Here is a 17,880-nt window from a genome sequence, read left to right as displayed (position 1 = left end):
ACCTCTCATTGGTTATTCTGAGCATTTAGTGTTATACGTGTAAAGTGTTAACAATAGTGCCATGATAATAGTAAAGTATTCTGTTTTATTAATATTCTTATATGAGGAAATTGTGATAGAATAAAATTAAATCACTTGTGTACAGTCACGCATTGAGTTGGCATTATATGATGAACAGAAAAGCTTGTCTCTTCTGTCCATCAAAGCCACTATGGCATTTCTTGGGGAAGATTTGATGAGAATATTCTCTGTCCTGATGCTTTTTCATTCTCTTAGAAGTAAAGCATCAAGATCCCAGTTGCGGCTTTTGACCTTTTCCAATATATGTCATGTTTGATAATAATTTGAAGGGGTACATGCAAATCATCACATGAAATGATGTTGTATAATAATGTTAATAGGAAAAATCAGGAAAAAATAGTAAATTCAAAGTATAAAATTCATTTTGTTTAGGCATTGAAATTCTGTTTCATGAAGTATGCAAAGCAAAAGCACAACTGGGAGCCTTCTGATTTCAGTTTGACATGTAACGAGAATAGTTTGTAGAGAATTGGTGTCAATTCCTCTTTGAATGTTTGGTAAAATTCTGCTGTGAACCCATCTGGTCCAGGGCTTTTCTTTGTTGGGAGCCTTCTGATAACACCTCCTATCTCTTTTATTGTTATTGGTCTGGTCAGATTTTCTACAACATCTTGGCTCAGTTTTGGTAGTTTGTGTGTGTCCAGAAATTTATCCAATTTCTCCAGATTTTCAAATTTGTTGGCGTATAGTTGTTTATAGTAGTCACTAATGATTCATTGTATTAAAGAGGTATCAGTTGTAATATCTCCTTTTTCATTTCTAATTTTTGTTATTTGGGTCTTCTCTCTTCTTTTTTTAGTTACCTGTGCTAATGGTTTGTCAATTTTATTTATTTTTTCAAAAAACAATCTTTTTGATTCATTGACATGTTGCATCATTTTGGGGGCTTCAATTTCATTCAGTTCTGCTCTGATCTTAATGATTTCTTTCCGTCTGCTAACGTTTGGTTTGGATTGTTCTTGTTTTTCTAGTTCTTTAAGGTGAAGTATTAGGTTGTTCACTTGCCATCTTTCCATTCTTCTGAGGTGAGCATTTAACGTGATAAATTTCCCCTGTAGTACTGCTTTTGCAGGATCCCACAGGTTTTGGTATGATGTATCATTGTTTTCATTAGTTTCAATAAATTTTTTGATTTCCTGTTTGATTTCTTCTTGGACCCATATGTCATTAAGTAGAATGCTGTTTAATTTCCATGTGTTTGTATAGTTTCCTGAATTTCATTTGTTATTGATTTCTAATTTTAATCCATTTTGGTCTGAGAAAATACATGGGATAATTCCAATTTTTTAAAATCTGTTGAGACTTGATTTGTGACCTAACATGTGATCTATCCTAGAGAATGATCCATGTGCTGATGAGAAGAATGAATATTCTGAGGTTGTTGGATGGAATGTTCTGTAGATATCTGCCAAGTCCAATTGGTCTAGAGTATTGTTTAGATCTTGTGTTTCTCTGCAGATTCTTTGCCTAGATGATCTGTCCAATATTGACAGTGGGGTGTTCAGGTCCCCTGCTATTATGGTATTAGTGTCTATTTCCTTCTTTAGGTCTCATAGCGTTTGTTTTATAAATCTGGCAGCTCTAACATTGGGTGCATACATATTTATGATTGTTATGTCTTCTTGATAGATGAATCCTTTTATCATTATGTAGTGGCCCTCATTATCTCTTTTTATGGTCTTTAGTTTAAAGTCTATTTTATCAGATATAAGAATAGCTACTCCAGCTTGTTTTTCATTTCTGTTTGCATGGTAAATCTTTTTCCATCCTTTCACTCTTAGTCTATGTGAGTCTTTATAGGTGAGGTGGGTCTCTTGAAGGCAGCATGTAATCCAGTCAGCCAGTCTGTGTCTTTTGATTGGAGAATTTAATCCTTTTACTTTAAGAGTTGTTATTGAAAACTGTTGATTTACTCCTAGCATTTTATTGATTTTTGTTTGGATGTCTTAAGTGTCTTTTGTTCCTCTCTTTCTTTCTTTTTTTTTTTTTAAAGATGACCGGTAAGGGGATCTTAACTCTTGACGTGGTGTTGTCAGCACCACACTCACCCAGTCAGCTAACCGGCCATCCCTATATGGGATCCGACCCCGTGGCCTTGGTGTTATCAGCACCACACTCTCCCGAGTGAGCCATGGGCTGGCCCCCTCTCTTTCTGATTTACAGTTTGTCTTCTGTATTTGTTGGTTGCTTGGGTTGGAGAAAAACTTTTTTTTTTTCTCTTCATTGTTGGCATTCTCATTTTACTAGTGGGTTTAGATTTTTCTTGGGTTTTTATGGCAGTGGTAGTTATTTTTCAGGTAACAAACCCAGTACTCCCTTGAGAATTTCTTGTAAGGGTGGTCATGTGGTAGTGAACTCCCGCAGTTTTTGTTTGTCTGAGAAATGTACTATTTGCCCTTCATTTTGGAAAGATAGCCCTGTTGGGTAGAGTTCTTGGCTGGCAGGCTCTGTCTTTTAGTGTTTTGAATATATCATCCCATTCCTTTCTGGCTTTTAGGGTTTGTGATGAAAAGTCTAATATTAGTCTGATTGGGGGTCTCTTATAGGTGATTTGATGCTTCTCTCTTGCAGCTTTTAAGATTCCCTCTTTGTCTTTGAGTTTTGCCAATTTGACTATAACATGTCTTGGAGAAGACCTTTTTGGGTTTAATACAGTTGGGGATCTTTGAGCTTCCTGAATTTGAAGATCTGTGTCTTTTCCTATACCTGGGAAGTTTTCTGCCACTATTTTGTTGAATATGTTTTCAATGCAATCTCCTTTTTCCTCCCTTTCTAGAATGCCCATGACTTGGATATTTGAACACTTAAGGTTGTCTGATATCTCTCTTAGATTTTCTTCAGTGTTTTTAATTCTTTTTTCTTTTTTTGTGTGTACCTGTTTTATTTCAAACAGCCCATCTTCAAGGTCAGAAGTTCTCTCTTCCACTTCCGCAAGCCTGCTGGTTAAACTCTGTTGTGTTTTTTATTTCGTTGAATGAATTCTTCAGTTCAGCAAGCTCTGCTACATTCTTTATCAAGGACATTGATTTCCTTATACATTTCCTCTTTCAGGTCCTGTATACTTTTCCTCATTTCATCATGTTGTCTAGCTGAGTTTTCTTGTATCTCATTTAGTTTCCTTAGGATTATCACTCGAAATTCCTTGTCAAACATTTCAAAGGCTTCTTGTTCTATAGGATCTAGAGCTTGAGATATATTACCCTTTGGTGGTGTACTTTCCTGATTTTTCACATTTCTGGTATCTTTCCTTTGGTGTTTAGTCATTGTGGCAAGGGATTTCACAGTCCACTGGTTCAACACTACTGTCTGGCTAGGATCCTGCTGGGGCTGCCAATTTGGCATGGTGCCTCAGTGTCTGCTCAGTTGCCCACTGGTGCCTCAGGCACGTGTTTGCCTTGGGTCTTGGGCCTCTCTGGGGAGGCGCCTGTCTGGTTGGCCTGCACTCGGCTGGGCTGGGGATGGTGTCTGGCGGTGGTGAAGCCTTCCTGCTAGGTTGTGTGCTGGTGCCACAGGGCATGTGGTCTCCATAGAACTCAGGCCTCCCTGGGGGTGTGCCTCTCTGGTCAGTGCACACTCGGCCAGTCTGGGGATGGGGTTCAGCAGCAGCGAGGCCTACCTGCTTGGTCACATGACAGCACTGCAGGGCGTGTGGTCTCCACGGGACTCTGGCCTCTCTGGTGGGGCGCCTCTCTGGTTGGCACGCACTCAGCCGGGCTGGGGATGAAATCTGGTGGCAGCAAGGCTACCTGCTCAGTCACGTGCTGGTGCTGCCTGAAAATCAATTTTTCTTAGATCTACCCAAGAACTGAGGTTGGAGGAAAAAGCACCACTCCAAAAACTGGAAGAACATACAAGGAACACAGATGATCACTGCTGACAGGGAGCAGAGCCACCACTAAAACCAGCAACTGGTAGGAACAGTTAAAGGAAGGCGTGTGGACTAAACTGAGAGATAAAAACTCCTGGAGGCACAGCCTTAGGGTCCCTGCACACTTTCATGAGTTTTATCCCAGGAGTCCCAGCAGGTTTAACTGTGAAGGTCAGAGAAAAATTCCCTCAGGCTTCCTGCTGGGGGAGAAAAAAGGTAAGTTTTGAAACACGCCCAGAGCTTCTGTACTCATTAACAAAGGCCTGCCCTCAAGGGAAACTATTTACCAGCACCTACCCCAAGTAGGATAAGGGAAATACCCAACTCCAGACCCCTCCAGACTTCCTGTCTCACCTAAGGGGAGAAAAAAAGCTAAGGAGCACTTGTGAAGGGCACAGTCCAAGAGCAGAGGCTCACTGAAAGACAGAGATCTAATCACAGCAGTACAGGACACTTCTTCTCCCTCTGCATCTTACTACCATGTCAGGGGGGCTTCTGGATAGTAGCAGGGGAACAAAACTGAAAAACTTCATGTCTCACATGTTATTTAAGAAAAGGTCACTAGAGAAACTTAAAGACGGGGAGACAAAAACAAGAACACTGGAGGAAACTGTAGCCTCTGACACCTTCAACTACAACAAACAGTAAACATAGCCAAACTCTAAGTCAATAAGGCTAAAACTTAATGCTAAAGGCCTATAAACCAAAGCTCCTTTTACCTAATCCGCGGCTGGCTTTTAACCAAATATTATAACACATGCTAAAAGACAAGACAGTCTGAAGAAACAAATCTAACATCAGAACCAGCCTCAGATATGTCAGAGATTTGGAATTATCATACTGGCAATTTAACTATAACCAATATTCTAAAGGCTCTGTCTTAGTCAGTTCATGGTGCTATACTGAATTACATAGACTAGGTGGCTCAAACAACAGAAATTTATTTCTCACAATTCTGGAGGCTGAAGACCAGGATGCCAGCTAGGTTAGGTTCTAGATGAGGGCCCTTTTCCTGATTTACAGATGGCCAACTTCTCACTGTATTTTCCCACAAGAGAGAGAAAATACATTCATTCTCTTCTTATAAGGGCACTAATCCCATCCATGAGATTTCCACACTCATGGTCTAATTACCTCCCAAAGGCACCATCTCCAAATACCATCACTTTGAGGATTAGGGATTCAATGTATGAATTTGGGGCAGGGGCACATACTATAGTAGGGTCTAATGAAAAAGTTGACAACATGCAAGCACAGATGAATAATGTAAGCAAAGACATGGAAACACTAAGCAATTATCTAAAGGCAATGATAGAAATCAAAAACACTAACAGAAATGAGGAATGCTTTGATGGACTCATCAGTAGACTGGATACTACCAAGGAAAGAATCCACAATTGTGAAGATATTTTAATAGCAACATCTCAAACTGAAACTCGAGAAAAAAGAATTTTAAAAATGGAACAAAATATCCAAGAAATGTATGATAACTACAAAAGGTGTAAACTATGTGCAATGGGAATGCTAGTAGGACAAAATAAAGGGAAAGGAAGAATGTTTTAAGCATTTGACGTATACTGCCTGAGAATTTTTAAAAATTAATGATAGATACCTAACCACAGATCCAGGATGCTCAGAGAGTGCCAAATGAGAAAGATACCAAAAAACTCTACACCTAGATATATCATATTTAAATTGCAGAAAATCAAAGATAAAGAGAAAGTCTTGAAAGAAGTCACAGGGAAAATAACACCTTGTCTACATAGAAACGAGGATAAGAGTTACATTAGACTTCTCTTCAGAAACCATGCAAGCAAGAAGAGCTAATATACTGAAAGTAAAAACCCACCAATGTAGGTTTCTGTATCCAACACAAATATCCTTTGAGAGGGAAGGAGAAATAAAGACTTTCTCAGACAAACAAAAATTGATTAAATCTGTTCCAGTAGACCTGCCTTGCAAGAAATGTTAGAAAAAAGTTCTTCAATGAGAAGAAAAATTATATAGGTCCAAAACTCGGTTCTACATAAATAAAGGAAGCACATTAGAGAAGGAATAAAGGTAAGATAAAATCTTTTATTTTTTCACAATTAATTGCACTAACAGATAACTATTTGTTTAAGGCAATAGTAGGAACATTGTATTAGGTGATTATAGCTTATGTATAAGTAAAATTAATGACAAATGTTATGAAGGATAGGAGAGCAGAATTAGGAATACTCTTATAAGGTACCTACATTAACATGAAGAGGTATAGTGTGATTTGAAAGTGGACTTAGATTAGTTGTAAATGTATATTCCAAAGTCTAGAACAACTACTAAATTTTTAAAACAGAACTATAATTAAAATGCTAAAAGAGGAGAGAAAATGGAATTATATAAAATGTGCATCTAAGACCCAACAAACAAGAAAAAGAGTGGAAGACAAAAAAAAAAAGAAACAAAGAACTGGGGCAACAAATAGAGAACAGTTACAAATATGCTATATATTAATCCAACTATATCAATAATTGCCTCAAATTTGAATGGCCTAAATACATCTATTAAAAAGCAGAAACTATCAGGGTGGATTACAAAAACAAGACACAACTATATGTTATCTGTGGGAAATTTTAATTATAAGGACACAGATAGTTTAATCTGTGTAATATATGGTAGGAAAGGGATGGAGAAAGACATACCATGTTAGCAATAATCAAAAGCAAGCTGGAAAAGCTGTCTAAATTTCAGACTTCAGACCATAGATAAAGAGGGTCATTACATAATGATAAAAGGGTCAGTTCTCCAAGAAAACATAATAATCCTGGATGTGTATGTGTATGCACCTAACAACGCAGTGTCAAAAAATGTGAGGTAAAACTACAAAAAAACCAGGCAAATCCACTATTGTACTTGGAGACTTCAACACCCCTCTTTCAGTGATCAACAGGACCATGAGGTAGAAAGTAAGGATGTAATTGAACTGAGCAATACCCTCAGTCAACTAGATCTAATTGACATTTATAGAATAATTCATCCAACAGGAGAATACACATTCTTCTCAAGCTCACATGGAATGCTAACCAATGTAGACCACATTCTGGGTCATAAAACCTACCTTAACAAACTTAAAAGGACAGAAATAATACATGGTTTTCTCTCAGATCACAAGTGAATTAAACGAGAAATCAGTAACAAAAAGATTTCTGGAAAATCCCAAAACATTTGAAAGCTAAACAGCACTTTTATTTATTTTTATTTTTTTAAAAAATGAACAATAAGCTCTTTATTTAATGAAAAAATGGGTGAATATATGAATGAGGGATGCTGTTTTTCTGTCTTCTTTGCCTTCATATGTGACAAAAAGAAACATTAAAAAGGGTGGTTAATGGACACAAAATTACCGATATGAAAAATAAGTACTATTGGTGAACAGTCAACCCAGGAATCTATAATTAGTAACAATTTACTGCATGTTATCGAATAACTAGAAGAGAGAAGATCAAATGTTCACATCACAAAGAAATGATTAAGTTTTGCAATGATGAATATGCTAATTACCCTTACTCAATCACCACAGATTGTATACATTTATTGAAATATAACTCCGTACCCCATAAATACATACAATCAATGTTTCAATAAAAGATAAAAGTAAAAAAGAGATTGTGTTTAAACCCATATATGATATGCCTACATTTCTTCCTTTGTATCTTAATCTAAACGTTTCTTCCTCTCCTAAATAAAATTTTCTGTCATATTCACAGCTGGCTAAAGGAGATTTTGCAAAACTCAGAAATAACACTTTTAAATAGCACATTAGTTAAAGACGTTTCAAGAGAAATTTTAAAATATTTTGAACTAAATAAAAATGAAAATACAGGTTATCAAATATGTAGGATGAAGTGAAAACAGTGTTTGGAGGGATAGTTTTAACATTTAATGTATGTATTAGAAAAGAAAAAAATCTAAAATCAATAATGTAAATTTCCACTTTAGGACAGCAGGAAAAAAGAGGATATTAAATCCAAAGTAATAGAAAAAAGAAATAATTAAAATCAGAACCAAAATCAATAAATTTGAAAACAGAAAAACAATAGAGAGTAATTATTCCAATTTTCTGCAATCTCTTCCAGAAAATAGAAGCAAGGAGAACACTTCATAACTCATTCTATAAGGCTGGCATTACCCTAATACCAAGACCAGAGAAAGATATTACAAGAAAGGAAAACAATAGATCAATATCTCTCATGAACATAGATGTAAAAGTCCTCACCAAAATATTAGCAAATCAAATGCAACAATGTATAAAAAGAATGATACATCGTGACCAAATGGAATTTATTCCAGGAATGCAAACTAGTTTCAACATTTGAAAACGAACAGGCAGACTACACCAAATGTTGCCAGGAGGCAGAGCTATAGAAATTCTATTCATTGTTCGTGAGAATGCAAAATGGTACAATTAGCCACTTGGGAGGACAAATTGGCAGTTTCGTAGACAAATCTAAATATAGTCTTACCATACAATCCAGTAATTGTGCTTCTCAGTATTTAGCCAAATGATGTCCACACAAAAAACTGCACATGAATGTTTATAGCAGCTTTACGTATAATTGCCAAAATTTGGCAGCAACCAGGACGTCTTTCAGTAGATTACCCTATAAACAAAGTGTAGTATATCCATACAGTAGAGTATTGTTCAGCGCTAAAGACTCTATCAAGTCATGAGGAGACACAGAGAAAACTTAAATGTATATTGCTTAGTGAAAGAAGCTAATCAGAAAAAGCTCCATCCTGTGCAATTCCAACTATATGACATTCTAGAAAGACAAAACTATATATAGAGAAAAAAGATTAGTGATTGCCAGGGGCTCGGTGAGCGGGGAGACAGGAAACAGGGACGGATGAGTAGGTGATGCACAGGAGAGTTTCAGGTCAGTGAAACTATTCTGTATGGTTCTGTAACTGTGGATATGTAATTTTATATATTTGTCAAAATCCATAGAGCTGTAAAACACAAAGAGGGAACCCTATCATAAACTATAGACTTTAGTTAATAAGAATGTAACAATATTCATTGATTAATTGTAACAAAGGTACCATACTAATTGAAAATGTTAATAGTGGGAGAAAACTGTGGGGCAAGCCCGTGGGGAGGGGCCGGGGATATATGGAAATTCTCTGTATTTTGTGCTCAATTTTTCTGTAAACCTAAAATTGGTCTAAAGAAAAAAGTCTACTGAAAAGGAAACACACACACACAAACACAATTGGAAGCCCTTTCCAGAATCCTAAAATGTGATTAAGTTAATGAGTTGTTACAAAACACAGTGAACTTACGTTTAAATATATAAGAAGGCGACCCAGATCATTTATGTTGTCAAGTTTCAATGATTTTACTACACTGGAATTCTAATGAATGAATTCCAAAGGAAGTGTTTTTAATTTATTGATCAATCAAGAATTGTTAAAGTTAAATCTTTCTAATTGCTTTATTATATCCCATTTGGTGCCAAGTCAACATTTGGATTTAAATACGAAATACATCTATGGAGTTTTTATAGTCGTAATTAGGGCCTAAACCATTCCTTTCATGTGAGCCAAAGGAAAGAGAAGTTTGATAAATAACTAGCCAATCTTAGATTAAACATTTTGTTTAAGAAATTTATCAGTCATTCTATTGATGGCTGATCTATGTTCACTACAAGGTTTAAACATAATAGCACCTCTAACCAATAGCCTCAGGATGAGAGAGTTTCTCAATTCTAGGGAAATTACCTTTTCCAATCTATATAAATCATTTTCTGCTTTTGACGTTTCTGAGAAGTTAGTCCCATATAGTCAACTGTTATTTTTTTTCTAATGTTAATAAATCATTATCACTTAAAGGATTTAAGTTGAAGGCTAAAACAGATGAAAGAAACCACTGTGATATCTGTTTGTTTTTACATCTTAGAAAGAGAAGATGAACACAAATGGGTCAAAACACCACAAAATGTGTCTTCTAATTGGACCCTGTGTGTCAGGAGCATCATTAAGACTGAGTGATGGGCCGAGCCCGTGGCGCACTTGGTAGAGTGCTGCGCTGGCAGCGCGGCGACGCTCCCGCCGCGGGTTCGGATCCTATATAGGACTGACCAGTGTACTCACTGGCTGAGTGCTGGTCACGAAAAAACAAAAAACAAAAAACAAACAAAAAAAAAAAGACTGAGTGATGGACAAAGAAGGCACTGTTGGCTCCGAAGTGGCTGGGAAACGTGTGTGCATGATGAGGCTTTGCTTACAGAAATGTTCTTTGCAAGACATTTCACATAACAAAATCTGCTGCAACATTTATCTGTGTTCATTTATTTGGAATAAACCCACTTAAGGCTGCTTGGATATTACTGTTGAAAATGAAACACCTTTGATGGCACTAAACAGATGACAGCACTTTCACTTTGTGCATGCTGTACTGAGGCATGCACTAAAGGAAAATATGATCAGAACAAAGTGGCCACTGAGTTTATTAATCAAATCTCAGGAAAAAAACCCCCGATTCCTCTTCACCATAGTAGAAGGCAGATCAGTAGCACACAGACCCACGTAACAATAGATTTAAATTCCTAGAATATAGTTAGCCTACATGGACAATGCAATAGTCAACCAGCCATGTCAAATTGTGCATTACTACAAGTTGGTGACTAAATCGACCACCCGTAATAGGTTGGATGCTTCTCTGACTGGGCTGACTCATTAAATACTTTATTCAATAGAACTAATGCTCTAATATTTAATTTGAATATTGGGGTTCTTATCACCTTTATGTCTTTGTTCATCAAGCCACTGGTAATATTGCCAAAAATTTATAATTGTTCCATTTAAAACCCCATGGTGTAGTTTATTTATCTTCCGCACTTCTCCCACTAATAGCGGCCTCAAGCAGCCTTAATTTCTCAGTCAGCTCCCTCTGGCGGTAGTTTCATAATATATTTCCTTTAGTTCCTGATGCCTGGTTAAAGTTCTAGCAGAGTTGCATAGGAAAAAAGATCACCAAAATGCTTGAGATTTATCTGGCTCAGAGAGTGGAGGAATGTACACTGTATTCAACAATCATCAAGTAACTGGAACCCACAAGATAATGTACAGAGTACCGAGAATATAACAGTGAGAAAGCAGATACTGTAAAAGGTAAGTGTTCTGCAAGGTAACAGACGATAAGTAAAAAATGGTTAAACAGGGCAAGTTAAGGCTAAATGGGTTTCTTCATTACAGATCCTTTCAGAATCTTCAGTATGCTCATGTACATCAAGAAACTTCAAGACAAGCAGTAGGCAAATTCTGTAGACTTACATTGCCTAAGCAGGTCTTTACGTGGATGCTTCCAAGGGACTGGTGTTCTTCATGACATGCTTTGGAAAATGCAGCTCACAGTAAAGTACTGTAGTAAAAGCAAAGTAGTTTTCAAGTAAAGTCTTGTGGAAGTCTATAAAAAGGAATTGTTCTTGCCAATTGAGGGAAATTAGGAAAGGTATCATTGAGGATGTGGCATTGTAGCTAGTCCCTGAAGAACATGAAAATGAGGATAAAGACAGTCCTGGGCAAAGAGAGAGCATGAACAAAGGAATGAAGACAGAATAGTGTATGGTTTTCTTTGAAGGGAGTAATTTTGATGTTTCTGTTCTAAAATGCTGGGAGGACGATTTACCAATGATGGGAAACAAGAAAAATGAACAATATGCCCAGAAAGAGCTAGAAGATGAAGGGAGCAATATGTAGAAGATAGACGCAAAGAGTTTTTGTTTGTTGGTTGGTTGGTTGGTGGCTGGCTGGCCGGTATGGGGATCTGAACCCTTCACCTTGGTCTTATAACACCATGCTCTAACCAACTGTGCCAACTGGACAGCCCAAGAATTATTTTGTCTTGTTAAATTTGTAATAGAGAAGTTCCTGGTGAAATTTGCAACACGAAATTGGAAATTTGATCCCGGAGATTAGAAAGATCCCTGAAAGATCTTCTCCTATGGGCAATGTTCAAAAATATGGGAATAGACAAAGTAACCCATTAGAGATCAACCTTTGATAACATTAACCACTTATCTCAGAAAGAAAATTACTTGATGAGGGTAACAAAATCATGGCCATGTTTATAGTGACAGATAAAAAGACTTCTGATCCTAGAATATGTAAGCTTTTAAAGATAAAATGACGGTGTTGATATCTTGTAACATAGAGAACAGTCAAATAGTAAGCCCTCAAAGATTATAGTAAAATTTAATCTTAACTCTTTGTATTATCAGACATATTTTACATTATTTTAAAGAAAATGGGTTTGCTTATCTGGACTGACAAACAGCCAGAAGTATTAAACTACATTAATTCATGACCAATTGCTAATGGATTGGCTGCATGGCAAGGGATGTGGAAAGAACAGGATTGAAAGCCTGGTGACAAAAAAAAAAAAAAATTTAGGAAAGAAGTATGTGGATAGGTTTCTCAAAATGAGCATAGACTGTGAACATATTCATGTCTGTACTAGTTATCTGCTGCTGCATAACTAATTACCCCCAAAACTTAGTGGCTACAAGCAATGATCCAATAATGATTTAGCCGTTCCTCTGCTGCGTGGTCTCCTAGGTTGCAGTCGAGGTGTCAGCCAGGGCTGCAGTCACAAATGGAGGCTCTAGTGGGAAGGGTCCACTTCTGGGCTCACTCACATGTTGCTAGCAACACTCAGTCCCTGAATCCGGAGACCTCAATTGCTCCCTGGTACTGGCTAGAGTTCACCCTTTATTCCTTGGCAGGAAGCCTTCTCTCCCCATCAGGGCAAGTATGCAAGAAGAGCCAGAAAGAGAACGCCAGCAAGAGGGAAGCCACAGTCTTTTATAGCCTAATCTCAGAAGTGACATACCACTTTTGCCCTATTTTACTTACTAAAAGCAAGCCACTAGGTCCACCCCACACTCAAAAGGAGGGGGTACATAAGGGCATGAATACCTGGAGGCAGGAATCATCAGGAACAATTCTAGCAGACTGCCTACCGCAGTGTCTCATGTGAATATTCATCACAGCATTCACTGCAGAGAAGGCTCTCAGCAACGAGGAGCACAAATACTGTGTTCTGTGGCTGTCGGTCACCCTCTTCCCCCGAGCACCACAGTAATTTTCATGGACCCAAGAGCAAAGTGTCCATGGTGACAAAGACGGAGGCTTTTCATGGGCTCACCGATATGGATTCTCTTTACCAAGGCTGACCTGGCTGTCTCTACTGCTGAGTGCTTAATCTGCCAACAGCAGAGAGAAATGCTGTAACCCCGAATATGGAACAATTCTCCAGGAGGGACTGCCAGCCACCTGGTTGCAGATTGATGACACTGGATATATTCCATCACAGAGAAGGCAGAGATTCATCCTCACTGAATGTTAACTTTATGAATTAGTCTTTAGGTAGCAGAGTCTTCAGTGGAAGATGACAGAATGTGAGAAGTTGCTAATATGGCCTGTAACAGATACAATGACTGCTGGGACTGAATTTCTTCTTATTTGGTGGGAAGGGTAAAAATGTCTTCACTTGCAGGAAGGGTAGCTGCATTTTGTTAGGTGAAAACATAAAGATGCTTAATGGCCACGTGGAGGTTTACATGTATGAGGAAGGGTGCATGTGGAATCTGAGTAACCAAAGGGGTGGACGGTGCCACTTGCCAGTTCATATCCTCTTGGCAATAAATCCACCTTCTTTGACCTATGTTGAGATGTCATAGTTAGACCCTATAAATATTTCTCCTTTGCCAGCAGATACAGATACAGTGTTAGAATTTGTGAATAGAAGGCACTAGAAGGTGGCTACAAGGCCAAACGGAAAGGAAGTGCCTTCCCTTTCTGATTTCAGTGGGCTTTTTCCTACGGTGTGGCTGCCACGCTCACTGAATTCCTCTGCCTCCAGCAGTTCACTTTCTAGGGAGCAGCTACAGCCTGTATCCTCCAGAAAAGTTTCTTCACCCCTGGATGGTCGCATGTGCTCACAGCAGCTGCTACTTCTCTGACGAGGTCTGAATTCTGCCTTGGGAAGGACCCTCTCCCAAGTCATCCATTCATTCCTTGTTTACTTCACCTTAGGTCTGCTTCCTTCAGTTGCTATTTCTGCATTCCTTAGAATCCTTATTTAAAAACCTTTTGTAGTATTTTTCTACTAAACTACTAAAACTAGTATTTTTTCTAGTTAATAAATCTTAATATTGAATATCCCCTGGGGGACAATATCACTGCTGGTTTAGAACCACTATTCTAGAGTCTGCATCTCACAGCAGCTCGTATGAACCTTCAAAAACAAAAATCATATGAAGTCTTGCCTGCTCAAAAGTTTGTGAAGTCTCCCCTTCATAGTGGGAATAAAATGTAAATTCCTCTTTATTGCCAACAAGGCCCCCTGTGGTCTGGCCTCTGACCCTCCACGACTTCATCTACCACCCTCTTCAACCGCTTCACTCCACTACTCCCAAGCTCAGGCCCAAAATATCAGTCTTGGTATTTACACTTGAAATTTTCTCTCTGGCTCTGCTCAAATTCCTCCCCTGGAAGAATTTATCCAGGGTTGGCTCCAATATCACTTCCTGAATGGAGCCTTCTCTTAACACTGGATCTAAAGTAACGCTTCCCTGTATCTCTCTATCCCTTTTTCCTGCATCACCCGACATGATGCTATATTTTATCCATTGTGTGTTTAAGGTCTGCCCTACCTATAAGAACATAAACCCTGAGAGGGTAGGGATCTGTCTTGTCCATCTACCCAGAATAGCACTTGAACTAGGTAGGCCTTCCGTAGATATTTGTTGGATAAATGAATATGTGTGATTTTGTAGTATTTCTTGGAATGTTTTACTCTGCATGTTAATAACACAGAAGAAAATAAATAAATACAAATGATTATCAACTATTAATTTATATGGCCTCTAATTTTTAACTTCAGGTTTTAAAAAATTTAGCCACAGTTTTACGGATAAGAATGAGGGAGAGTGAATTCTATATTTGGGGAACATAATTTTAGACTTCTTTTTAAAACAATGTTTTTAATGCTTCTATTATCTTGTGATTTTATTGCTCAATAATGTTTCAATTGGAACAATTTTTATTTTAGCTCCTCCAACTTTCTTTGAATTTGTGTTTTTTATTTGTGGAGATATTTTTACAAGGGTGAAAGCACTAACAGACAACAACCAGCAAAGCTCAGTCTAAATCCAAAGACGTTGAGGGTGCATTCCTAAAGGAGTCGAAAGCAAATTATCTTCTTAGGGCACATTGCTTGTGTATTTTGCCTCAGGATTATACCCAAGAAACACACACAAATACAAAAAGTCAAAATCTGTAACTTCTACATTTACAATACTCTGTAAAGTAGCACTTTCCATTTTTAACATGTTCCAGTGGAGCCCCTAAGAGGCGAAACTTCTTGAAGAAAAATGGCACATTATCAACGAATCATATAATTATATGCATAGCCTTGAAGTGGAAGCAGCTGTTTTCATTAGAAGTTATGACAGCTAGATGAAACATAAGCTTTCCTGGGTGCCCTCTTGGCCTCTAGTTCATGTGAACAAATAACAATTTTTAAAACAGTATCAGGTTGGAATCATTTAGGATAGTTAATAGTAAAGAAAATATGGAGCTTTATAACACAGCATTAAACTGCAACAGGTCTAGATGTCGTTAACAGCATCATTAGAGAACACTTCTGCTAAATACTGGAGAATATGCTTATATTATTTTCACCAAATCTTGATTTTTATTTGCTTTCAAGCTATCAGTTTGACAGAAAATGTAATTTCCCATAGTTACACTTCATTTTCATAACAGGATGTTGTCTGTGCAGTACGTGGTTGTTTGTGATTGCATTTGCAGCATGTGTTTACTTGCTATCCACATTTTACCATATTTTTGGTAATATAAAAGTTAAAGGAAGATGACTCCATACTCCCTGCCTCAGCTGCCTCTGTGTTGTGACACTCAGCCCACACCTTTCCTACTAGGTCCGTGTGTCTACGACCAGGTGCCCACTGGTTACTCCTCTTACGTATCCCTAGGGAGCTCCCGCCCAGCTTTCCACAGCAAAGCTCTTCACCTTCCCATCCCTCACACCCGACTGTCATGTTCTCTTTGTGAAAGGCACCAACATGCATACGCCATCACCCTGGACAGAAACCTTCTTTCTTACCCACATTTCTTTTTCGTTTTTGTTTTTGTGTGGGTGGCTGGCTGACTGGTATGGGAATCCAAACCCTTGACCTTGGCCTTATCAGCACTGACTGTGCTCTAACCAACTGAGCTAACAAGCCAGACCTCTCACCCAAAGTTCTAATTAGAAGTCTTGCTGATCCTAACTCCTAAATACTTCTTGAATCCAAATGCTCCCCTAAATTCCTACTAACGCAGCCAAGTTCAGGCCTTCATCATATTGTGTCTAGAGACTTGCAATAGTCTCTTTAATTTCCTTATTTCCACTTCTCCAGCTTTCTGGCCCCATTTGCTTCTTTGTATTGTTACCTGGGTGATAGCTCTCAAACCCAAATCTGATCATATTATACTGTGATTAAAATCTTTCACTTGAACTGTCTTACTGATAAGATAGGACTCATACACCTTAACCCATCAATCGTATGTAACTCCTAACAGGTCTAGAACGCCCACCTCTGTGTCCTTGTGACATTTGAATCTCTTCTCCACAGCCTTCTTCGCCTGTTATCCTTCCATGTTTCCAACTAAACTGGGTGCTGACTAAAAGAGGTGAGTGCCACCTTCATCTCTGTATTTTCAATGCCATGCACATAGTAGGCGCTGAATAAATGTTTAATGGATGAATCAATGATCAAATAAATATATCAAAGGGTAATACTGAGTTATTGAAGAATCCTCACAGTTAATGAAGAACCCTAACATTTGTGGTTTAACATATTTCAAAGATGTTTCAACTTCAAAAAAGTCTTTGGGTTTTCAGTTACTGGGCTGAATAGTGGACAAATATTTGCCAGCAAGGATGCCTCTGACGGCTCCCACATCAAATCCTTTCTGTGCTGCCTGTGATGTATACACTTAGTTCTGGGTGTGCGTCATTATTCATGGTTTCTTCATCATCATTCTTGGCCAACCAAGTCACTTGCATAGTTGCCCATAAAACTGACTGTTTTTACAGCTTAATTTTGTTACCATGTCAGCTGGGCTTGCAGGTAATTTATGTATGGCCCAAATAATTTATGTATGGCCCAAATTTCTGTAACCTACGGGTCACAGAAATGTAACAAAAGACTAAAGGCTATTACCATTTATCTGCTTTCTTTTATGGCTCTATGTGAGCAACACAGAGATATTGATAATTCATGGAAGTTCTTATTTAGGTCCATAGAATATAATTCTGAGAACTGGAAAAGCTATAAAACACCATCATAACCAACATGTCTGTATGGTAATTTACCACACAGATTTTACCATCTCTAAGCAAAATTTCCCCCTCTTTGCTGTAATTTGAATTCTGCTGCCAAGCCTCCTGGTAGCCTCTCCTCAGATGGACTTCATCTTTTGAAACATTGCACCGGTTTGAGAATCAAAGATTGTGCAGGTGCCCAAGACCAACTACCATCTGTAGAGCTTCGGCCAGCAAAGCATGTTCACGTGAGACAACATCGTACTAAAAGTAGGCAAGATACTCTGAAAAACCAGAGCACTCTTCAATGCAATGGACAAGAAAGCATCATGCAAACTGAGGGCTCCCAGCATCTCATTCTCAAGTTGTAGTTGTCCTAGGGTAACTGAATCAAGGTAGCCTGTAACATATTTTTTTCTAAAGTTCGACTTGTTTCAAGACTAGCCCATGTTAAGGAAATGAAAAATAAAAATAAACCTTACATTTTTGCCTGTTGGAAACAATGGATATTTTCATTTCACATCTTGTTACAGCCAGATAGAAGTGGGGTGTGCTTGAG

Source organism: Cynocephalus volans, chromosome 15 (assembly GCF_027409185.1).
Source record: "Cynocephalus volans isolate mCynVol1 chromosome 15, mCynVol1.pri, whole genome shotgun sequence".
NCBI lineage: Eukaryota > Metazoa > Chordata > Mammalia > Dermoptera > Cynocephalidae > Cynocephalus > Cynocephalus volans.
Note: the sequence above shows the minus strand (reverse complement) of the source record.